Consider the following 23,567-nt stretch of genomic DNA (forward strand, 5'->3'; position numbering starts at 1 on the left):
AACTCTGTGGGATGAATTCACAGATCAGAAAGAAGAATCTCAGACAGCTTTTTTCAAGTTTTGAATGGATGATATTTCCTTTATCAACGTAGCCCTCCATACGATCTAAGGAAGCCCTTCTCAGGTTCCTCAAAGATAGTGATAATGGACTGCTCCACGAAACATAAATGTAACTCTGTGAGATGAATTCACACATCACCAAGAAGTTCCTTGGAAAGCTTCTCTCTAGTTTTCCATCTGTCGACATTTCTTTTTGTCACCGTGAGCTTCATTGCGCTAAGATTGTATCTCATGCAGATTTCCAGAAAACTTTTTTAGCAACTGATTACTGAAGTGAAAGATGTAAATCTTGAGTTTGCATTCACACATGGCAACGCAGTTTTAGAAGGCTTCTCCATTTTTTTTTCTTTTTTTTTTTTCCAAATTGCCCCCTGGAGTTCTTTTTTTTTTTTTTTTTTTTTTAAATTATACTTTAAGTTCTAGGGTACATGTGCCATAAACGTGCAGGTTTGTTACTATGTATACTTGTGCATGTTGGTGTGCTGCACCCATCAACTCGTCAGCACCCATCAATTCATCATTTATATCATGTATAAATCCCCAAGGCATCCCTCCCTCCTCCCCCCTCCCCCATCCCCATTATAGGCCCCAGTGCGTGATGTTCCCCTTCCCGAGTCCAAGTGATCTCATTGTTCAGTTCCCACCTATGAGTGAGAACATGCGGTGTTTGGTTTTCCGTTCTTGTGATAGTTTGCTAAGAATGATGGTTTCCAGCTGCATCCATGTCCCTACAAAGGACGCAAACTCATCCTTTTTTATGGCTGCATAGTATTCCATGGTGTATATGTGCCACATTTTCTTAATCCAGTCTGTCACCGATGGACATTTGGGTTGATTCCAAGTCTTTGCTATTGTGAATAGTGCCGCAATAAACATACGTGTACATGTGTCTTTGTAGTAGAATGATTTATAATCCTTTGGGTATATACCCAGTAGTGGGATGGCTGGGTCATATGGTACATCTAGTTCTAGATCCTTGAGGAATTGCCATACTGTTTTCCATAATGGTTGAACTAGTTTACAATCCCACCAACAGTGTAAAAGTGTTCCTATTTCTCCACATCCTCTCCAACACCTGTTGTTTCCTGACTTCTTAATGATTGCCATTCTAACTGGTGTGAGATGGTATCTCATTGTGGTTTTGATTTGCATTTCTCTGATGGCCAGTGACGATGAGCATTTTTTCATGTGTCTGTTGGCTGTATGAATATCTTCTTTTGAGAAATGTCTGTTCATATCCTTTCCCCACTTTTTGATGGGGTTGTTTTTATTTTTCTCGTATATTTGTTTGAGTTCTTTGTAGATTCTGGATATTAGCCCTTTGTCAGATGAGCAGGTTGCAAAAATTTTCTCCCATTCTGTAGGTTGCCTGTTCACTCTGATGGTACTTTCTTTTGCTGTGCAAAAGCTCTTTAGTTTAATTAGATCCCATTTGTCAATTTTTGCTTTTGCTGCCATTGCTTTTGGTGTTTTAGACATGAAGTCCTTGCCCATGCCTATGTCCTGAATGATACTACCTAGATTTTCTTCTAGGGTTTTTATGGTATTAGGTCTAACATTTAAGTCTCTAATCCATCTTGAATTAATCTTCGTATAAGGGGTAAGGAAAGGATCCAGTTTCAGCTTTCTACTTATGGCTAGCCAATTTTCCCAACACCATTTATTAAATAGGGAATCCTTTCCCCATTTCTGGTTTCTCTCAGGTTTGTCAAAGATGAGATGGCTGTAGATGTGCGGTATTATTTCTGAGGACTCTGTTCTGTTCCATTGGTCTATAGCTCTGTTTTGGTACCAGTACCATGCTGTTTTGGTTACTGTAGCCTTGTAGTAGAGTTTGAAGTTAGGTAGCGTGACGCCTCCAGCTTGGTCCTTTTGACTTAGGATTGTCTTGGCAATGCAGGCTCTTTTTTGGTTCCATATGACCTTTAAAGCAGTTTTTTCCAATTCTGTGAAGAAAGTCATTGGTAGCTTGATGGGGATGGCATTGAATCTATAAATAACCTTGGGGAGTATGGCCATTTTCACGATATTGATTCTTCCTATCCATGAGCATGGTATGTTCTTCCATTTGTTTGTGTCCTCTTTTATTTCACTGAGCAGTGGTTTGTAGTTCTCCTTGAAGAGGTCCTTTACATCCCTTGTAAGCTGGATTCCTAGGTATTTTATTCTCTTTGAAGCAATTGTGAATGGAAGTTCATTCCTGATTTGGCTCTCTGCTTGTCTGTTACTGGTGTATAAGAATGCTTGTGATTTTTGCACATTAATTTTGTATCCTGAGACTTTGCTGAAGTTGCTTATCAGCTTAAGGAGATTTTGGGCTGAGACGATGGGGTTTTCTAAATATACAATCATGTCATCTGCAAACAGGGACAATTTTCTTCTTCTTTTCCTAACTGGATACCCTTGATTTCTTTCTCTTGCCTGATTGCCCTAGCCAGAACATCCAACACTATGTTGAATAGGAGTGGTGAGAGAGGGCATCCCTGTCTTCTGCCAGTTTTCAAAGGGAATTTTTCCAGTTTTTGCCCATTCAGTATGATATTAGCTGTGGGTTTGTCATAAATAGCTCTTATTATTTTGAGGTACGTTCAATCAATACCGAATTTATTGAGCGTTTTTAGCATGAAGGGCTGTTGAATTTTGTCAAAAGCCTTTTCTGCATCTATTGAGACAATCATGTGGTTCTTGTCTTTGGTTCTGTTTATATGCTGGATGACGTTTATTGATTTGCGAATGTTGAACCAGCCTTGCATCCCAGGGATGAAGCCCACTTGATCATGGTGGATAAGCTTTTTGATGTGCTGCTGAATCCGCTTTGCCAGTATTTTATTGAGAATTTTTGCATCAATGGTCATCAGGGATATTGGTCTAAAATTCTCTTTTTTTGTTGTGTCTCTGCCAGGCTTTGGTATCAGGATGATGTTGGCCTCATAAAATGAGTTAGGGAGGATTCCCTCTTTTTCTATTGATTGGAATAGTTTCAGAAGGAATGGTACCAGCTCCTCCTTGTACCTCTGGTAGAATTCAGCTGTGAATCCATCTGGTCCTGGACTTTTTTTGGTGGGTAGGCTATTAATTGTTGCCTCAATTTCAGAGCCTGCTATTGGTCTATTCAGGGATTCAACTTCTTCCTGGTTTAGCCTTGGGAGAGTGTAAATGTCAAGGAAATTATCCATTTCTTCTAGATTTTCTAGTTGATTTGCGTAGAGGCGTTTATAGTATTCTCTGATGGTAGTTTGTATTTCTGTGGGGTCAGTGGTGATATCCCCTTTATCATTTTTTATTGCATCTATTTGATTCCTCTCTCTTTTCTTCTTTATTAGCCTTGCTAGTGGTCTGTCAATTTTGTTGATCTTTTCAAAAAACCAACTCCTGGATTCATTGATTTTTTGGAGGGTTTTTTGTGTCTCTAACTCCTTCAGTTCGGCTCTGATCTGAGTTATTTCTTGCCTTCTGCTAGCTTTTGAATGTGTTTGCTCTTGCCTCTCTAGTTCTTTTAATTGTGATGTTAGAGTGTCAATTTTAGATCTTTCCTGCTTTCTCTTGTGGGCATTTAGTGCTATAAATTTCCCTCTACACACTGCTTTAAACGTGTCCCAGAGATTCTGGTATGTTGTATCTTTGTTCTCATTGGTTTCAAAGAACATCTTTATTTCCGCTTTCATTTCGTTATGTACCCAGTAGTCATTCAGGAGCAGGTTGTTCAGTTTCCATGTAGTTGAGCGGTTTTGTTGAATTTCTTAGTCCTGAGTTCTAGTTTGATTGCACTGTGGTCTGAGAGACAGTTTGTTATAATTTCTGTCCTTTACATTTGCTGAGGAGTGCTTTACTTCCAATTATGTGGTCAATTTTGGAATAAGGGCGATGTGGTGCTGAGAAGAATGTATAATCTGTTGATTTGGGGTGGAGAGTTCTATAGATGTCTATTAGGTCCGCTTGGTGCAGAGATGAGTTCAATTCCTGGATATCCTTGTTAACTTTCTGTCTCGTTGATCTGTCTAATGTTGACAGCGGAGTGTTGAAGTCTCCCATTATTATTGTATGGGAGTCTAAGTCTCTTTGTAAGTCTCTAAGGACTTGCTTTATGAATCTGGGTGCTCCTGTATTGGGTGCATATATATTTAGGAGAGTTAGCTCTTCCTGTTGAATTGATCCCTTTACCATTATTTAATGGCCTTCTTTGTCTCTTTGGATCTTTGATGGTTTAAAGTCTGTTTTATCAGAGACAAGGATTGCAACCCCTGCTTTTTTTTGTTCTGCATTTGCTTGGTAGATCTTCCTCCATCCCTTTATTTTGAGCCTATGTATGTCTCTGCATGTAAGATGGGTCTCCTGAATACAGCAGACTGATGGGTCTTGACTCTTTATCCAGTTTGCCAGTCTGTGTCTTTTAATTGGAGCATTTAGTCCATTAACATTTAAGGTTAATATTGTTATGTGTGAACTTGATCCTGCCATTATGATATTAACTGGTTATTTTGCTCGTTAGTTGATGCAGTTTCTTCCTAGCCTCGATGGTCTTTACCTTTTGCCATGTTTTTGCGATGGCTGGTACTGGTTGTTCCTTTCCATGTTTAGGGCTTCCTTCAGGGTCTCTTGTGAGGCAGGCCTGGTGGTGACAAAATCTCTAAGCTTTTGCTTATCTGTAAAGGATTTTATTTCTCCTTCACTTATAAAACTTAGTTTGGCTGGATATGAAATTCTGGGTTTAAAATTCTTTTCTTTAAGAACGTTGAATATTGGCCCCCACTCTCTTCTGGCTTGTAGAGTTTCTGCCGAGAGATCTGCTGTTAGTCTGATGGGCTTCCCTTTGTGGGTAACCCGACCTTTCTCTCTGGCTGCACTTAAGATTTTTTCCTTCATTTCAACTTTGGTGAATCTGGCAATTATGTGTCTTGGAGTTGCTCGTCTGGAGGAGTATCTTTGTGGCGTTCTCTGTATTTCCTGAATTTGAATGTTGTCCTGCCCTACTAGGTTGGGGAAGTTCTCCTGGATGATTTCCTGAAGAGTGTTTTCCAACTTGGTTCCATTTTCTCCCCTCACTTTCAGGCACCCCAATCAGGCGTAGATTTGGTCTTTTTACATAATCCCATACTTCTTGCAGGCTTTGCTCATTTCTTTTTCTTCTTTTTTCTTTTGGTTTCTCTTCTCGCTTCATTTCATTCATTTGATCTTCAATCGCTGATACTCTCTTCCAGTTGATCGAGTCGGTTACTGAAGCTTGTGCATTTGTCACGTATTTCTCGTGTCATGGTTTTCATCTCTGTCATTTCGTTTATGATCTTCTCTGCATTAATTAGTCTAGCTGTCAATTCTTCCACTCTTTTTTCAAGATTTTTAGTTTCTTTGCGCTGGGTACGTAATTCCTCCTTTAGCTCTGAGAAGTTTGATGGACTGAAGCCTTCTTCTCTCCTCTCGTCCATGTCATTCTCTGACCAGCTTTGATCCGTTGCTGGTGATGGGCTGCGCTCCTTTGCAGCGGGAGATGTGCTCTTATTTTTTGAATTTCCAGCTTTTCTGCCCTGCTTTTTCCCCATCTTTGTGGTTTTATCTGTCTCTGGGCTTTGATGGTGGTGACGTACTGATGGGGTTTTGGTATAGGTGTCCTTCCTGTTTGATAGTTTTCCTTCTGACAGTCAGAAGGACTGTCTGTTGGTCTATTGGAGATTGCTTGAGGTCCACTCCAGACCCTGTTTGCCTGGGTATCAGCAGCAGAGGTTGCCGAAGATAGAATATTGCTGAACAGCGAGTGTACCTGTCTGATTCTTCCTTTGGAAGTTTCCTCTCAGGGGTGTACTCCACTCTGTGAGGTGTGGGGTGTCAGACTGCCCCTAGTGGGGGATTTCTCCCAGCTAGGCTACTCAGGGGTCAGGGACACACCTGAGCAGGCAGTCTGTCCGTTCTCAGAACTCAACCTCCACGTTGGGAGATCCACGGCTCTCCCCAAAGCTGTCAGAGAGAGTCGTTCGCGTCTGTACCGGCTCCCGCTACTTCCCCTGTTGGTCTTCAGCTGTACGCTTTCCCCAGAGGTGGAGACTACAGAGACAGGCAGGCTTCCTTGAGCTGCTGTGAGCTCCACCCAGTTCGAGCTTCCCAGCGGCTTTGTTTACCTACTTAAGCCTCAGCAATGGCGGGCGCACCTTCCCAAGCCTTGCTGCTGCCTTGCGGACAGATCGCGGCAGACTGCTGTGTTAGCAGTGAGGGAGGCTTCGTGGGCGTGGGACCCTCCCGGCCAGGTGTGGGATATATTCTCCTGGTGTGCCTGTATGCTTACAGCGCAGTATTGGGGTGGGAGTTACCCGATTTTCCAGGTGTTGTGTGTCTCAGTTCCCCTGGCTAGGAAAACGGATCCCCTTCCCCCTTGCGCTTCCAGGTGAGGCGATGCCTCGCCCTGCTTCAGCTCTCGCTGGTCAGGCTGCAGCAGCTGACCAGCACCGATTGTCCGGCACTCCCTAGTGAGGTGACCCCAGTACCTCAGTTGAAAATGCAGAAATCACCGGTCTTCTGTGTCGCTCACGCTGGGAGTTGGAGACTGGAGCTGTTCCTATTCGGCCATCTTGCTCCGCCCCCCGCCTCCTGAGTTCTAAGTTGTAACACTGTGAGATGAATTCAGAGATCAGAAAGAAGTTTCTCAGAAAGCTTCTTTTACATTTTGAACTGATGATATTTCCTTTATCAGCGTAGGCCTCAATGCGATCCAACTAAGCCCTTCTCAGTTTCCTCAAAGACATTGTTAATGGACTGCTCCACGAAACATAATTGAAACTCTGTGAGATGAATTCACACATCACCAAGAAATTTCTAAGAAAGCTTTTTTCTACTTTTCATCTGAGGATATTTCCTTTGTAACCAAAAGCTTCATTGCGCTACGAAGTATCCCATTGCAGATTTCCAGAAAACTGTTAGCAAACTGATCACTGAAGAGAAACGTGGAAATCTGTGAGTTGTATTCACACATGGCAATGCAGTTTCTCAGAAGGCTTCTTTCCAGTTTTGACCCGAGGATATTTACTTTTTCACCATAGCCCTCAATGAGCTCCCAAATATCACTTTGCAGAATGCACGACAGCAGTGTTAGCAAACTGTTCCAAGAAAGGAAGGGTGGAACTCTGTGTGATGAAGTCACAGATCAGAAAGCAGTCTCTCAGAAAGCTTCTCTCTAATTATATGTGAGGATATTTCCTTTTTCACCATGGGCCCCTATGGGCTCCCTAATATCACTTTGCAGAATCCACGACAACAGTGTTAGCAAACTGTTCCAAGAAGGGAAGGGTGGAACACTGTATGATGAAGTCACACATCAGAAAGCAATCTCTCAGAAAGCTTCTCTCTCCTTATTATCCGAGGACATTTCCTTTTTCACCATGGGCCCCAATGGGCTCCCAAATATCACTTTGGAGATTCCACGAAAAGAGTGTTAGCAAACTGCTTCCTGAAGTCTAAGTTGTAACCCTGTGAGACGAATTCGCAGATCAGAAAGACGTTTCTCAGAACGATTTTTTCACGTTTTGAAATGATGATATTTCATTTATCAGCATAGGCCTCAATACGATCGAAGGAAGCCCTTCTCAGGTTCCTCAAAGACAGTGTTAATGGACTGGTCCACGAAACATAAGTGTAACACTGTGAGATGAATTCTCACATCCCCAAGAAGTTTCTAAGAAAGCTAGTTTTCTAGTTTTCATCTGAATATATTTCCTTTGTCACCGTAAGCTTCATTGCGCTAAGAAGTATCCCATTGCAGATTTCCAGAAAACTGTGTTAGCAAACTGATCACTGAAGAGAAACGTGTAATTCTGTGCGTTGCATTCACACATGGCATTGCAGTTTCTCAGAAGGCTTCTTTCCAAATTTGATCTGAGGATATTTCCTTTTTCACCATAGCCCACAAAGAGCTCCCACATATCACATTGCAGAATCCACGACAACAGTGTTAGCAAACTGTTCGAAGAAGGGAAGGTTCGAAATCTGTGTGATGAAGTCACACAGCAGAAAGCAATCTCTCAGGGAGTTTCTCTCTAGTTATTATGTGGGGATGTTTCCTTATTCACCATGGTCCCCTATGGGCTCCCAAATATCACTTTGTAGAATCCACGACAACAGCGTTAGCAAACTGTTCTAAGAAGCGAAGAGAGAAACTCTGGGTGATGAAGTCACACATCAGAAAGCAATCTCTCAGAAAGCTTCTCTCTAGTTACTATCTGAGGAGATTTCCTTTTTCACCATAGCCCTCAATGAGGTCCCAAATATCACTTGGCACAATCCAGGACAAAAGTGTTAAAACACTGTTCCAAGTAGGGAAGGGTGGACCTCTGTGTGATGAAGTCACACATTGGAAAGTAGTCTCTCAGAAAGCTTCTCTCTAGTAATTATCTGAGGATATTTCGTTTTTCACCATGGGCCCCTATGAGCTCCCAAATATCACGTTGCAGAATTGTCGACAACAGTGTGAGCAAACTGTTCAAAGAAGGGAAGGGTGGAACTATTTGTGATGAAGTCACACATCAAAAAGTAATCTCTCAGAAAGCTTCTCTCTAGATATTATCTGGGGATAATTCCTTATTCACCATGGCCTACTATGTACTCCCAAACATCACTTTGAACATTCCACGAAAACAATGTTAGCGAACTGATTCCTAAGGTCTAAGGTGTAACTCTTTTAGACGAATCGACAGATCAGAAAGAAGTTGCTCAGAAAGCTTCTTTCACGTTTTGAACTGATGATATTTCCTTTATCAGCGCATGCCTCAATGCGATCCAAAGAAACCCTTCTCAGGTTCCTCAAAAAGAGTGTTAATGGACTGCTGCACAAAACATAATTGTAACTCTGTGAGATGAATTCTCACATCACCAAGAAGTTTCCAAGAAAGCTTCTTTCTAGCTTTCCTCTGAGGATATTTCCCTTGTCACCGTAAGCTTCATTGAGCGAAGAAGTATCCCATTGCAGATTTCCAAAAAACTTAGTTAGCAAACTGATCACTGAAGAGAAACGTGTAAATCTTTGGGTTGCATTCACACATGGCAATGCAGTTTCTCAGAAGGCTTCTTTCCAGTTTTGATCTGAGGATATTTCCTTTCTCACCATAGCCCTCAATGAGCTCCCAAATATCACTTTGCAGAATCAACGACAACAGTCTTAGCAAACTGTTCTAAAAAGAGAAGGGGGGAACTATGTGTGATGAAGTCACACATCAGAAAGCAATCTCTCAGAAACCTTCTCTCTAGTTATTATGTGAGGATATTTCCTTTTTCACCATGGGCCCCAATGGGCTCCGAAATATCACTTTGCAGAATCCCCGACAACAGTGTTAGCAAACTGTTCCAAGAAGGGAAGGGTGGAACTCTGTGTCATGAAGTCACACATCAGAAAGCAATCTCTCAGAATGCTTCTCTCTAGTTATTATCTGAGGATATTTCTTTTTTAACCATAGGCCCCTATGGGCTCCCAAATACCACTTTGCAGAATCCACGACCACAGTGTTAGAAATCTGTTCCAAGAAGGGAAGGGTGGAACTCCGTGTGATGAAGTCACACATCAGAAAGCAATCTCTCAGAAAGTTCTCTCTAGTTACTATGGGAGGATATTTCCTTTTTCACCATTGGCCCCTATGGGCTTCCAAATATCACTTTGTAGATTCCACGAAAAGCGTGCTAGCAAACTGCTTACTGAGGTCTAAGGTTTAACTCTGTGAGATGAATTGACAGATCACAAAGAAGTTTCTCAGAAAGCTTCTTTCACGTTTTGAACTGATGATATTTCCTTTATCAGCGTAGTCCTCAATACGATGCATAGAAGCCCTTCTCAGGTTCCTCAAAGACAGTGTTAATGGACTGCACCATGAAACATAAGTATAACTCTGTGAGATGAATTCACATATCACCAAGATGTTTCTAAGAAAGCTTCTTTCTAGTTTTCATCTGAGGATATTTCCTTTGTCACCGTGAGGTTCATTGCACTAAGAAGTATCCCATTGCAGATTTCCAGAAAACTGTGTTAGCAATCTGATCACTGAAGAGAAACGTGTAACTCTGTGAGTTGCATTCACACAGGGCAATGCAGTTTCTCCAAAGGCTTCTTTCCAGTTTTGATCTGAGGATATTTCCTTTTTCACCATAACCCTCAATGAGCTCCCAAATATCACTTTGCACAATCTGTGACAACAGTGTTAGCAAACTGTTCCAAGGAGGGAAGGGTGGAACTCTGTGTGATGAAGTCACACATCAGAAAGCAATCTCTCAGAAAGCTTCTCTGTAATTATTATCTGAGGATATTTCCTTTTTCACCATAGCCCTCAATGAGCTCCCAAATACCACTTTGCAGAATTGACGACAAGAGTGTTAGCAAACTTTTCCAATTAGGGTACGGTGGAACTCTGTGTGATGAAGTCACACAGCAGAAAGTAATCTCCCAGAAAGCTTCTCTCTCGTTCGTATATGAGGATTTTTTCTTTTTCACCGTAGCCCTCAATGAGCTCCGAAATATCACTTGGCAGAATCCACGACAACCGTGTGAGCAAACTGTTCCAAGAAAGGAAGGGTGGAACTTTGTGTGATGAAGTCACACTTCAGAAAGTAGTCTCTCAGAAAGCTTCTCTCTAGTTATTATCTGGGGAAATTTCGTTTTCTACCTTGAGCCCGTATGGACTCGCAAATATCAATTTGCAGATTCCACGAAAAGAGTGTTAGGAAACTGCTTCCAGAGGTCTAAGCTGTAACTCTCTGAGATGAATATAGAGATCAGAAGGAAGTTTCTCAGAAAGCTTCTTTCACGTTTTGAACTGATGATATTTCCATTATCAGCGTAGTCCTGAATACGAACCAAAAAGCCCTTCTCAGGTTCCTCAAAGACAGTGTTAATGGACTCCTCCACAAAACGTAAGTTTAACTCTGTGAGATGAATTCACACATCACCAAGAAGTTTCTAGGAAAGCTTCTTTCTTGTTTTCATCTTAGTGTATTACCTTTGTCACCGTAAGCTTCCTTGCGATAAGAAGTATCTAATTGCAGATTTGCAGAAAACTGTGATAGCAAACTGATAACTGAAAGGAAACGTGTAACTCTGTGAGTTGCATTCACACATCGCATTGCATTTTCTCAGAAGGCTTCTTTCCGGTTTTGATCTTAGGATATTTCCATTTTCACCATAGCCCTCAATGAGCTCGCAGATATCACTTTGCAGAATCCACGATAACAGTGTTAGGAAACTGTTCAAAGAAGGCAATGGTGGAATTCTGTGAGAGGAAGTCACACTTCAGAAAGCAATCTCAAGGAAAGCTTCTCACGAGTTATTATGTGAGATATTTCCTTTTTCACAATGGGCCCCTATTGGCTCCCAAATATCACTTTGCAATATCCACGACAACAGGGTTAGCAAACTGTTCCAAGAAGGGAAGTGTGGAACTCGGTGTGATGAAGTCACCCATCAGAAAGCAATCTCTCAGAAAGCTTCTCTCTAGTTATTATCTGAGGATATTTCCTTTTTCACCATGGGTCCCTATGCGCTCCCAAATATTACTTTGCACATTCCACGAAAAGAGTGACAGCAAACAGCTTCCTGACGTGTAATTTGTAACTCTGTGAGGTGAATTCACAGATCAGAAAGAAGTTTCTCAGAAAGCTTATTTCACGTTTTGAACTGATGATATTTCCTTTATCAGCATAGGCTTCAATACGATCCAAAGAACCCTTCTCAGTTTCCTCAAAGACAGTGTGAATGGACTGCTCCACGAAACAAAAGTGTAACGCTGTGACATGAATTCACACATCGCCAAGGAGTTTTTAAGAAAGCCTCTTTCTAGTTTTCATTTGAGGATATTTCCTTTTTACACTAAGCTTCATTGCACTGAGAAGTATCCCATTGCAGGTTTCTGTAAAACTGTGTTAGCAAACTGATCACTGAAGAGAAATGTGTAGCTCTGTGGGTTGCATTCGCACATGGCAATGCAGTTTCTCAGAAGGCTTCTTTCCAGTTTTGATCTGAGGATATTTCCTTTTTCACAATAGCCCTCAATGAGCTCCCAAATATCACTTTGCAGAATCCACGATAACAGTGTGAGCAAACTGTTCCAAGAAGGGAAGGGTGGAACTCTGTGTGATGAAGTCACACATCAAAAAGCAATCTCTCAGAAAGCTTCTCCCTCGTTATTAAGTGAGGATATTTCCTTTTTCGCCATGGGCCCCTATGGGCTCCTAAATATCAATTTGCAGAATCCACGACAACAGTGTTAGCAAACTGTTCCAAGAAGGGAATGGTGTAACTCTGTGAGAGGAAGTCACACTTCAGAAAGCAATCTCTCAGAAAGCTTCTCTCTAGTTATTATGTGAGGATAATTCCTTTTTCACCAAGGGCACCTATGGGCTCCCAAATATCACTTTGCAGAATATACGAAAACAGTGTTAGCAAACTGTTCCAAGAAGGGAAGTGTGGCAACCTGTGTGATGAAGTCACACATCAGAAAGCAATCTCTCAGAAAGCTTCTCTCTAGTTATTATCTGACGATATTTCCTTTTTCAACATGGGCCCCTATGGGCGCCCAAATATCACTTTGCATATTCGACCAAAAGAGTGTTAGCAAACTGCTTCCTGAGGTCTAAGTTGTAAATCTGTGAGATGAATTCACAGACCAGAAAGAAGTTTCTCAGAAAGCTTCTTTCACGTTGTGAACGGATGAAATTTCCTTTATCAGCGTAGGCCTCAATGCGATCCAAGGAAGCCCTTCTCAGCTTCCTCAAACACAGTGTTAATGGACTGCTCCACAAAACATAAGTGTAACTCTGTGAGATGAATTCACACATCACCAAGAAGTTTCTAAGAAAGCTTCTTTCTTGTTTTCATCTGAGGATATTTCCTTTGTCACCGTAAGCTTCATTGCGCTAAGAAGTATCCAGTTGCAGATTTCCAGAACATTGTGTTAGCAAACTGATCACTGAAGAGAAACGTGTAACTGTGTGTGTTGCATTCACACATGGCAATGCAGTTTCTCAGAAGGCTTTTTTCCAGTTTTGATCTGAGGATGTTTCCTTTTTTACCATTGCCCTCAAGGAGCTACCACATAACGCTTTGCAGAATCCACAACAACAGTGTACGCAAACTGTTCCAAGAAGTAAAGGTTGCAACTCAGTGTGATGAATTCACACATCAAAAAGCAATCTCTCGGAAAGCTTCTCTCTAGGTATTATGTGATGATATTTTCTTTTTCACCACGGGCCCCTTTGGGCTCCCAAATATCACTTTGCAGAATCTAGGACAACAGTGTTAGCAAACTGTTCCATGAAGGGAAGCGTGGAACTCTGTGTGATGAAGTCACACATCAGAAAGCAATCTCTCATAAAGCTTCTCTCTAGTTATTATGTGAGTATGTTTCCTTTGCACCATGGGCCCTTTGGACTGCCAAATATCACTTTGCATATTCCACGAAAAGAGTGTTCGCAAACTGCCTCCTGAGGTCTAAGTTGTAACTCGGTGAGATGAATTCACAGATGAGAAAGAAGTTCCTCAGAAAGCTTCTTTCACGTTTTGAACTGATGATATTTCCTTTATTTGCGTAGGCCACAATACGATCCAAGAAGCCCTTCTCAGGTTCCTCCAGGACAGTGCTAAGGGACTGCTCCACGATACATAAGGGTAACTCTGAGAGATGAATTCACCCAGCACCAAGAAGTCTCTTTGAAAGCTTCTCTCTAATTTTCCTCTGAGGATATTATCTTTGTCACCGTAAGCTTCATTATGCTAAGAAGTATCCAATTGCAGATTGCCAGAAAATTGTGTTAGCAAACTGATCACTGAAGAGAGACGTGTAACACTGTGAGTTGCATTCACACATGGCAATGCAGTTTCTCAGAAGGCTTCTTTCCAGTTTTGATGTGAGGATATTTCCTTTGTCACCACAGCCGTCAATGAGCTACCAAATATCCCTTTGCAGAATCCATGACAACAGTGTAAGCAAATTGTTCCAAGAAGGGAAGTGTGGAACTCTGTGTGATGAAGTCACACATCAGAAAGCGATCTCTCAGAAAGTTTCTCTCTGGTTTTTGTGTGAGGATATTTCCTTTTTCACCATGGGCCCCTATGGGCTCCCAAATATCACTATGCAGATTCCACGAAGAGAGTGTTAGCAAACTACTTCCCTGAGTTCTAAGTTGAAACACGATGAGATGAATTCACAGATGAGAAAGAAGCTTTCTCAGAAACCCTTTTTCACGTTTTGAACTGATGAGATTTCCTTTTTCATCGTAGGCCTCAATACGATCCAAAGAAGCCCTTCGAGGGTTCCTCAAAGACTGTGGTAATGGACTGCTCCACGAAACATAAGTTGAACTCTGTGAGATGAATTCACACATCACCAAGAAGTTTCTAAGAAAGCTTCTCTCTAGTTTTCCTCTGAGGATATTTCCTTTTTCACCGTAAGCTTCATTGTGCAAAGAAGTATCCAATTGCAGATTGCCACAAAACTGTGTTAGCAAGGTGATCACTGAAGAGAAACCTGTTACACTTTGAGTTGCATTCACACATGGCAACGCAGTTTCTCAGAAAGCTTCTTTCCAATTTTGATCTGAGGATATTTCCTTTATCACCATGGGCCCCTACGGGCTCCCAAATATCACTTTGCCGATTCCACGAAAACAGTGTTAGCAAACTGCTTCCTGAGGTCTAAGGTGTAACTCTGTGAGATGAATTCACAGAGTAGAAAGAAGTTTCTCAAAAAGCTTCTTTCACGTTTTAAACTGATGATATTTCCTTTATCAGCATAGGCCTCAATGCGATCCAAAGTAGTCGTTCGCAGTTTCCTCCAAGACAGTGTTAAAGGACTACTCCAAGAAACATTAGTGGAACTCTGTGAGATGAATTCACATATCACCAAGAAGGTTCTAAGAAAGCTTTTTTCCTGTTTTACTCTGAGGATATTTCCTTTGTCACCATAAGCTTCAGTGCTCTAAGAACTATTTAATTGTAGATTTCCAGAAAACTCTGCTAGTGAACTGATCACTGAAGAGACGAATGTAACACTGTGAGTTGCATTCACCCATGGCCACGCAGTTTCTCAGAAGGCTTCTTTCCAGTTTTGATCTGAGGATATTTCCTTTTTCACCATAGCCCTCAGTGAGCTCCCAAATATCACTTTGCAGTATCAAAGACAACAGTGTTAGCAAAGTTTTCCTAGAAGGGAAGGGTGGAACTCTGTGTGATGAAGTCGCACATCAGAAAGCAATCTCTCACAAAGCTTCTCTCTAGTTCTTATTTGAGGATAGTTCCTTTTTCACCATTGGCCCCTATGGGCTTCCAACTATCACTTTGCAGAATACACGACAACAGTGTTAGCACACTGTTCCAAGAAGGGAAGGGTGGAACTCTATATAATGAAGTCACACATCAGAAAGCAATCTCTCAGATAGCTTCTCTCTAGTTATTATGTGAGGATATTTCCGTTTTCACCATGGGCCCCTATGGGCTCCCAAATGTCACTTTGCAGAATCCATGACATTGTTAGCAAACTGTTCCAAGAAGGGAAGTGTGGAACTCTGTGTGATGAAGTCACACATCAGAAAGCAATCTCTGAGAAAGCTTCTCTCTAGTTATTATCTGAGGATATTTACTTTTTCACCAAGGGCTCCTATGGACTCCCAAATATCACTTTGCAGATTCCACGAAAAGAGTGTTAGCAAACTGATTCCTGAGGTCTAAGGTGTAACACTTTTAGATGAATTCACAGTTCAGAAAGAAGTTTCTCAGAAAGCTTCTTTCAGGTTATGAACTGACGATATTGCCTTTATCAGCTTGGGCCTCAATGGCATCCAAAGAATCCCTTCTCTGCTTCCTCAAAGACAGTGTTAATGGACTGCTCCAGGAAACAAAAGTTTGACTCTGTGAGATGACTTCACACATCACCAAGAAGTTTCTCAGAAAGTTTCTTTCTAGTTTTCCTCTGAGTATATTTCCTTTGTCACCGTAATCTTCCTTGGTTCACTTCCTCACTTCTTAGTAATCTTCACTTCTTAGTATCCCCTTGCAGATTTCCGGAAAACTTTGTTAGCAAACTGATCACTGAAGAGAAACGTGTGACTCTGTGAGTTGAATTCACACATGGCAATGCAGTTTCTCAGAAGCCTTCTTTCCATTTTTGTTCTGAGGATATTTTCTTTCTCACCATAGCCCTCAATGAGCTCCCAAATATCACTTTGCAGAATCCACGACAACAGTTTTATCAAACTATTCAAGAATGGAAGGGTCGAACTCTGTGTGATGGTCTCACACAAGAAAGCTTCTCTCTAGTTATTAAGTGAGGATATTTCCTTTTTCACCATGGGCCCCTATGGGCTCCCAAATATCACTTTGCAGAATACACGACAAGAGTCTTAGAAACTGTTCCATGAAGGAAAGGGTGCAACTCTGTGTGATGAAGTCACACATCAGAAAGCAATCTCTCAGAAAGCTTCTCTGTAGTTATTATGTGAGGACATTTCCTTTTAGACCATGGGCCCCTATGGGCTCCTAAATATCACTTTGCAGAATCCATGAGAACAGTGTTAGCAAACGGTTCCAAGACGGGAAGGGTGGAACTCTGTGTGATGAAGTCACACATCAGAAAGCAATCTCTCAGAAAGCTTCTCTCTAGTTAGTATGTGAGGATATTTCCTTTTTCACCATGTACCCCTGTAGGCTTCCAAATATCACTTTGCAGGTTCCACGAAAAGAGTGTTAGCAAACTGCTTCCTGGGGTCTAAAATGTAACACTGTGAGATGAATTGACAGATCAGAAAGAAGTTTCTCAGAAAGGTTCTTCCCCGTTTTGAACTGATGAAATTTCCTTTATCAGCTTAGGCCTCAATGCGTTCCAAAGAAGCCCTTCCCAGGTTCCTCAAAGACAGTGTTAATGGACTGTTCCACAAAACATTAATGTAACTCTATGAGATGAATTCACACATCACCAAGAGATTCTAAGAAAGCTTCATTCTAGTTTTCCTCTAGAGATATTTCCTTGTCACTGTAAGTGTCATTGCTCTAAGGAGTATCCAGTCGCAGATTTGCAGAAAACTGTGTTAGCAAACTGATCATTGAAGGGAAACATGTAACTCTGTGAGGTGCATTCACACATGGCAATGCAGTTTCTCAGAAGGCTTCTTTCCAGTTTTGATCTGAGGATATTTCCTTTTTCACCATAGCCCTCAATGAGCTCCCAAATATCACTTTGCAGAATCCACGACAACAGTTTTATCAAACTATTCAAGAATGGAAGGGTCGAACTCTGTGTGATGGTCTCACACAAGAAAGCTTCTCTCTAGTTATTAAGTGAGGATATTTCCTTTTTCACCATGGGCCCCTATGGGCTCCCAAATATCACTTTGCAGAATACACGACAAGAGTCTTAGAAACTGTTCCATGAAGGAAGGGTGGCAACTCTGTGTGATGAAGTCACACATCAGAAAGCAATCTCTCAGAAAGCTTCTCTGTAGTTATTATGTGAGGACATTTCCTTTTAGACCATGGGCCCCTATGGGCTCCTAAATATCACTTTGCAGAATCCATGAGAACAGTGTTAGCAAACGGTTCCAAGACGGGAAGGGTGGAACTCTGTGTGATGAAGTCACACATCAGAAAGCAATCTCTCAGAAAGCTTCTCTCTAGTTAGTATGTGAGGATATTTCCTTTTTCACCATGTACCCCTGTAGGCTTCCAAATATCACTTTGCAGGTTCCACGAAAAGAGTGTTAGCAAACTGCTTCCTGGGGTCTAAAATGTAACATTGTGAGATGAATTGACAGATCAGAAAGAAGTTTCTCAGAAAGCTTCTTTCAGGTTATGAACTGACGATATTGCCTTTATCAGCGTAGGCCTCAATGGCATCCAAAGAATCCCTTCTCTGCTTCCTCAAAGACAGTGTTAATGGACTGCTCCAGGAAACAAAAGTTTGACTCTGTGAGATGACTTCACACATCACCAAGAAGTTTCTCAGAAAGTTTCTTTCTAGTTTTCCTCTGAGGATATTTCCTTTGTCACCGTAATCTTCCTTGGTTCACTTCTTCATTTCTTAGTAATCTTCACTTCTTAGTATCCCCTTGCAGATTTCCGGAAAACTTTGTTAGCAAACTGATCACTGAAGAGAAACGTGTGACTCTGTGAGTTGAATTCACACATGGCAATGCAGTTTCTCAGAAGCCTTCTTTCCATTTTTGTTCTGAGGATATTTTCTTTCTCACCATAGCCCTCAATGAGCTCCCAAATATCACTTTGCAGAATCCACGACAACAGTTTTATCAAACTATTCAAGAATGGAAGGGTCGAACTCTGTGTGATGGTCTCACACAAGAAAGCTTCTCTCTAGTTATTAAGTGAGGATATTTCCTTTTTCACCATGGGCCCCTAGGGGCTCCCAAATATCACTTTGCAGAATACACGACAAGAGTCTTAGAAACTGTTCCATGAAGGAAAGGGTGCAACTCTGTGTGATGAAGTCACACATCAGAAAGCAATCTCTCAGAAAGCTTCTCTGTAGTTATTATGTGAGGACATTTCCTTTTAGACCATGGGCCCCTATGGGCTCCTAAATATCACTTTGCAGAATCCATGAGAACAGTGTTAGCAAACGGTTCCAAGACGGGAAGGGTGGAACTCTGTGTGATGAAGTCACACATCAGAAAGCAATCTCTCAGAAAGCTTCTCTCTAGTTAGTATGTGAGGATATTTCCTTTTTCACCATGTGCCCCTGTAGGCTTCCAAATATCACTTTGCAGATTCCACGAAAAGAGTGTTAGCAAACTGCTTCCTGGGGTCTAAAATGTAACACTGTGAGATGAATTGACAGATCAGAAAGAAGTTTCTCAGAAAGGCTTCTTCCCCGTTTTGAACTGATGAAATTTCCTTTATCAGCTTAGGCCTCAATGCGATCCAAAGAAGCCCTTCCCAGGTTCCTCAAAGACAGTGTTAATGGACTGTTCCACAAAACATTAATGTAACTCTATGAGATGAATTCACACATCACCAAGAATGATTCTAAGAAAGCTTCATTCTAGTTTTCCTCTAGAGATATTTCCTTTGTCACTGTAAGCGTCATTGCTCTAAGGAGTATCCAGTCGCAGATTTGCAGAAAACTGTGTTAGCAAACTGATCATTGAAGGGAAACATGTAACTCTGTGAGGTGCATTCACACATGGCAATGCAGTTTCTCAGAAGGCTTCTTTCCAGTTTTGATCTGAGGATATTTCCTTTTTCACCATAGCCCTCAATGAGCTCCCAAATATCACTTTGCAGAATCCACGACAACAGTGTTAGCAAACTGTTCCAAAAATGGAAGTGTGGAACTCTGTGTGATGAAATCACACATCAAAAAGGAGTCTCTCAGAAAGCTTCCCTCTAGTTATTATGTGGGGATATTTCCTTTTTCACCATGGTTCCCTAAGGGCTCCGAAATATCACTTTGCAGAATACTCGACAAGAGTGTTAGCAAATTGTTCCAAGAAGGGAAGGGTGGAACTCTGTTTGATGAGGTCACACATCTGAAAGCAATCACTCAGAATGGTTCTCTCTAATTATTAAGTGAGGAAATTTCCTTTTTCAGCATGGGCCCCTAAGGGCTCCCAAATATCACTTTACAAATTGCACGAAAAGAATGGAAGCAAACTGCTTCCTGAGGTCTAAGGTTTAACTGTGTGAGATGAATTCACAGATCAGAAAGAAGATTCTCATAAATTTTCTTTCAGGTTTTGAACTGATGATATTTCCTTTATCAGCGTACGCTTCAATGCTACACAAATAAGCCCTTCTCAGTTTCCTCAAAGACAGTGTCAATGGACTGCTCCACGAAACATAAGTGTAACTCTGTGAGATGATTTCCCACATCCCCAAGCAGTTTCCAGGAACGCTTCTTTCTAGTCTTCATCTGAGGATATTTCCTTTTTCACCGTAATCCTCATTATGCTAAGAAGTATCCAATTGCAGATTTCCAGAAAACTGTTAGCAAACGGATCAATGAAGAGAAACGTGTAACTCTCTAGTTTGCATTCACACGTGCCAATGCAGTTTCTCTGAAGGCTTCCTTCCAGTTTTGATCTGAGGATATTTCCTTTTTCACCATAGCCCTCAATGAGCTCCCACATATCACTTTGCAGAATCCACAACAACAGTGTTAGCAAACTGTTCCAAGAAGGGAAGGTTGGAATTCGGTGTGATGAAGTCACACATCAGAAGCAAGCTCTCAGAAAGCTTCTCTCTAGTTATTATGTTAGGATATTTCCCTTTTTACCATGGGCCCCGATGGGCTCCGAAATATTGCTTTTCAGCATCCATGACAAAAGTGTCAGCTAAATGTTCCAAGAAGGGAAGGGTGGAACTCTGGGTGATGAAGTCACAGACCAGAAAGGAATCTCTCAGAAATCTTCTCTCTAGTTATTATCTGACGATATTTCCTTTTTCAACATGGCCCTCAATGAGCTCCCAAATATCCCTTTGCAGAATGCACAACAGTGTTAGCAAGCTGTTCCAAGAAGGGAAGTGTGGAACTCTGTGTGATGAAGTCACACATCAGAAAGCAATCTCTCAGAAAGCTTCCCTCTTGTTATTAGGTGAGGATATTTCCTTTTTCACCTTGGGCCCCTATGGGCTCCCAAATCTCACTTTGCAGATTACATGAAAAGAGTGTTAGCAAACTGCTTCCTGAGGTCAAATTTGTAACTCTGTGAGATGAATTCACGTATCAGAAAGAAGATTCTCACAAAGCTTCTTTCACATTTTGCACTGATGATATTTCCTTATCAGCATAGGCCTCAATACGATACAAAGAAACCCTTCTGAGGTTCCCAAAGACAGTGTTAATGGACTACTACATGAAACATAAGTCTAACTCTGTGAGATGAATTCACACAGCTCCAATAACTTTCTAAGAAAGATTCTTTCTACTTTTCATCTGAGGATATGTCCTTTGTCACCGTAAGCTTCATTGCGCTAAGAAGTAGCTAATTGCAGATTTCCAGAAAACGGTGTTAGCAAACTGATCACTGAAGAGAAACGTGAAATTCTGTGAGTTGCATTCACACATAGCAAAGCAGTTTCTCAGAGGGCTTCCTTCCAGTTTTGATCTGAGGATATTTCCTCTTTCACCATGGGCCCCTATTCGCTCCCAAATATCACTTTGCAGAATCCACGACAACAGTGTTAGCAAACTGTTCCAAGAAGGAAAGGGTGGAACTCTGTGTGATGAAGTCACACATCAGAAGGCAATGTCTCAGAAAGCTTCTTTCTAGTTATTATGTGAGGATATTTCCTTTTTCACCATGGGCCCCTATGGGCTCCCAAATATCACTTTGCAGATTCCACGAAAACAGTGTTAGCAAACTGATTCCTGAGGTCTAAGTTGTAACTCTGTGGATGAATTCACAGATTAGAAGAAGAATCTCAGACAGCTTTCTTCAAGTTTTGAATTGATGATATTTCCTTTATCAGCGTAGGCCTCAATACGATCCAAAGAAGCCCTTCTCAGGTTCCTCAAAGACAGTGCTAGTGGACTGCTCCATGAAACGTAAGTGTAACTCTGTGAGATGAATTCACAAATCACCAAGAAGTTTCTAGGAAAGCTTCTTTCTAGTTTTCATCTGAGGACATTTCCTTTGTCACCGGAGCTTCATTGCACTAAGAAGTATCTAATTGCAAATCTCCGGAAAACTGTGTTTGCAAACTGACTACTGAATGGAAACTAGTAACTCCGTGAGTTGCATTCACACATGCTAATGCAGTTTCTCAGAAGGCTTCCTTCCTGTTTTGATCAGTGGATATTTCCTTTTTCACCATGTTCCCCTAAGGGCTCCCAAATATCACTTTGCCAAATCCACGACACTAGTGTTAGCAAACACTTCCAAGAAGGAAGGGTGGAACTCTGTGTGACGAAGTCACACATCAGAAAGTAATCTCTCAGAAAGCTTCTCTCTATTTATTATGTGAGGATATTTCCTTTTTCGCCATGGGCCCCTATGGGCTCCCAAATATCAATTTGCAGATTCCACGAAAAGAGTGGTAGCAAACTGCTTCCGGAAGTCTAAGTTGTAAGTCTGTGAGATGGATTCACAGATCAGAAAGAAGAATCTCAGACAGCGTTTTTCAAGTTTTGAATTGATGATATTTCTTTCATCAGGGTAGGCCTCAATATGATCCAAAGAAGCCCTTCTCAGTTTCCTCAAAGACAGTGCTAATGGACTGCTCCATGAAACATAAGTCTAACTCTGTGAGATGAATTCACACAGCTCCAATAACTTTCTAAGAAGATTCCTTCTACTTTTCATCTGAGGATATGTCCTTTGTCACCGTAAGATTCATTGCGCTAAGAAGTAGCTAATTGCAGATTCCAGAAAACGGTTGTTAGCAAACTGATCACTGAAGAGAAACGTGAAATTCTGTGAGTTGCATTCACACATAGCAAAGCAGTTTCTCAGAGGGCTTCCTTCCAGTTTTGATCTGAGGATATTTCCTCTTTCACCATGGGCCCCTATTCGCTCCCAAATATCACTTTGCAGAATCCACGACAACAGTGTTAGCAAACTGTTCCAAGAAGGAAAGGGTGGAACTCTGTGTGATGAAGTCACACATCAGAAGGCAATGTCTCAGAAAGCTTCTTTCTAGTTATTATGTGAGGATATTTCCTTTTTCACCATGGGCCCCTATGGGCTCCCAAATATCACTTTGCAGATTCCACGAAAACAGTGTTAGCAAACTGATTCCTGAGGTCTAAGTTGTAACTCTGTGGGATGAATTCACAGATTAGAAAGAAGAATCTCAGACAGCTTTCTTCAAGTTTTGAATTGATGATATTTCCTTTATCAGCGTAGGCCTCAATACGATCCAAAGAAGCCCTTCTCAGGTTCCTCAAAGACAGTGCTAGTGGACTGCTCCATGAAACGTAAGTGTAACTCTGTGAGATGAATTCACAAATCACCAAGAAGTTTCTAGGAAAGCTTCTTTCTAGTTTTCATCTGAGGACATTTCCTTTGTCACCGGGAGCTTCATTGCACTAAGAAGTATCTAATTGCAAATCTCCGGAAAACTGTGTTTGCAAACTGACTACTGAATGGAAACTATTAACTCCGTGAGTTGCATTCACACATGCTAATGCAGTTTCTCAGAAGGCTTCCTTCCTGTTTTGATCAGTGGATATTCCTTTTTCACCATGTTCCCCTAAGGGCTCCCAAATATCACTTTTCCAAATCCACGACACTAGTGTTAGCAAACACTTCCAAGAAAGGAAGGGTGGAACTCTGTGTGACGAAGTCACACATCAGAAAGTAATCTCTCAGAAAGCTTCTCTCTATTTATTATGTGAGGATATTTCCTTTTTCACCATGGGCCCCTATGGGCTCCCAAATATCACTTTGCAGATTCCACGAAAAGAGTGGTAGCACACTGCTTCCTGAAGTCTAAGTTGTAAGTCTGTGAGATGAATTCACAGATCAGAAAGAAGAATCTCAGACAGCGTTTTTCAAGTTTTGAATTGATGATATTTCTTTCATCAGGGTAGGCCTCAATACGA

The sequence above is a fragment of the Rhinopithecus roxellana genome, chromosome 21 (assembly GCF_007565055.1).
Source record: "Rhinopithecus roxellana isolate Shanxi Qingling chromosome 21, ASM756505v1, whole genome shotgun sequence".
Classification (NCBI taxonomy): Eukaryota; Metazoa; Chordata; class Mammalia; order Primates; family Cercopithecidae; genus Rhinopithecus; species Rhinopithecus roxellana.